Here is a 2,069-nt window from a genome sequence, read left to right as displayed (position 1 = left end):
TTTTGGCCCCCCCCCCCCCCAGAGGGTCCATTGTGAGACAAGAGACTAGGACTGTTGCCAGGATTGTTGCATGCTGTTGGATCATTTTCAGGTTAAAACGGCTCATTTTTAAAAAGATTTTTAAAGAGAAGGGGGGGAAAAAAATCAATATGTACTTAGCAGCTTGTCAGGATTCTAAGCAACAGCTAAAACTGCCAAACAAGAAAAATAAAAACCATGGCTGGCTTTGAATTTTCATCAGCCTTTTCAAGTCTACTGGATAATTCCTACAATATGGACTGGAACATGATGAGAGTCGCTTCAGCCACCGCGCACACAGACATGTGCGCACACACCAAGATGCTAGTGTTTTAAAAGATATTGCCCTATGAATTATTCACTAGAGGACTATTAAACGTAAAGCTTTAATAAGAATAACCCAAGACTATTTTTTCCTCCTAACAGAACTGACGAATAGGTAAAATGAAAAACAAAAGTAATGAAAATTGCATATCTTAAAAACCAAACAACCACAGACAAGTGGTTTAAGGTCAAGACCGACAGAGCTAGAAACTGCAAGAAGTTTCACTGAAGCCCGATGGGAGTTTCTGCCCTATTTCAGAATTGGGCCCGTTGCCTGTTACTTTGAGGAAAGCCAAGCACGGTCTATTATTGGCTAGCGAGACTACTTTGTAGACATTAGACGCGAGGGCTGGAAGGGACCTCCTAAGATCATCAGGTCCAGCCCCATATTCTGAGTGTCAATCAAATTAAAAATAAACCTTTTAAATAAGCTGCAGAACCAGCTGTCCCACACCAAATCATAGGTTTCCGTGGTCAAATCAAGCAAAAAGATGCTCTCCTGACTAACACAACCCCTAAAAGCTGAGGAGTATGAAGCTAAATCACCCATGACAATGTAACGGTTCCTTCCCTTGAAATCTTACTGTCGACATCCAGTTTGAAAGTTGCACTTTCCAAACCAAGATAAAACCTGGCATTTGACTCAGGGAACGGACTTAATTGAGCGACTTGCAAAATGTTATGGCTGGGACTTAGCATCATGGGCCCGATCCTGCTCTCATTAAAAATCAATGGCAGAACTCCCAGTGTTTTCCATAGGGGCTGGATCTGATTGTGGAGAGAGCTCCTGCTCCTGCTCCTGCTTAGAGCGTGGCTCTGTGTTTAGACGCATCATTCCCGGCTTCCTTGTCTGAGCACAGGAGTGTATAGGTCTCCCCCATTTTGCCACACGCACAAATTATAACAACATTTCCTACCAGAAGATCCAGCACTGAAATGAGTAGTAGCTGAGCTGTGGGATCCCTTCCCTCCAATTACTCCCTGACTGCAGAGACCACGCCAGGATCATGTGTTGTAAGTTTTCATGAATTCCCTGATACTGTGTATGTAAATTAGGCTAATCCTGTACTTTAATCACATAGCATCATCTCAGGTGGTTCATTATCTTTTTCTTTTTTTAGCGGTAGGTAACAGCCTAGTGGAAGACTACAAACGGCCTTTACCAGGGGAGTTAAAAAAGAAAAAAGAGAAGACCCCCCCCAAATTCACCTTTCCCCACACTGGAGCGCCAAGTTTTTTTTGGCAGACATTTAAAGGGCCTGATAAAAAAAAAGGGGGGGGGGGTGCCATTGCCTTTCACGTAAAAGCCTGGTGGGAACACAAAAAAATGTTTGCAGAAGTTCCTGCCCAGGTCCCTTAGTTGAATTCACAAGTCACATAACACTGCACCTTCCTGGGGAAAAAGTCAGGCTGGAAAAAGCACCGGCCTCGTGCTGGAAGAGGAAGCATTGCCTCTGAAAAAGGCACTGAGTCATTTGGATGAAGACGACTTCGGGCACCCGTGTCAGGAGAGGAGGGGGCACCTTCCTCCCGCTAAATATTAGCATTTCCTTAAGAGCCGAGGTTGCAATATGCAGATCTCCAGGGGTGGCGGTGGAAAAAACCCAACAACAGGTGCCCTGTGAAAGGCGATTTAAAAGAAAACAATAAAAAAAATAAGTCGCTCCCCCCCCCCCTTCTTCTGTGAAAGCCAAGACTTTCAAGCCATCACGTCCCGTCCACCCCTC

At 44.7% G+C, this 2,069-nt stretch overlaps 1 protein-coding gene across 1 annotated transcript in view; it reads right to left on the bottom strand.

Moving 5' to 3' along the window:
* Positions 1-2,069, bottom strand: part of DPP6 (dipeptidyl peptidase like 6) — a 982,502-nt gene that overhangs the window by 979,986 nt on the left and 447 nt on the right. The gene's annotated exons all lie outside the window — the stretch shown is intronic.

Source organism: Gavialis gangeticus, unplaced genomic scaffold (genome assembly GCF_001723915.1).
Source record: "Gavialis gangeticus isolate Ggan-Ray unplaced genomic scaffold, GavGan_comp1, whole genome shotgun sequence".
NCBI classification, from domain to species: domain Eukaryota; kingdom Metazoa; phylum Chordata; order Crocodylia; family Gavialidae; genus Gavialis; species Gavialis gangeticus.
The sequence above is the reverse complement of the archived record's forward strand: the minus strand, read 5'-3'. Positions and strand labels throughout refer to the sequence as shown.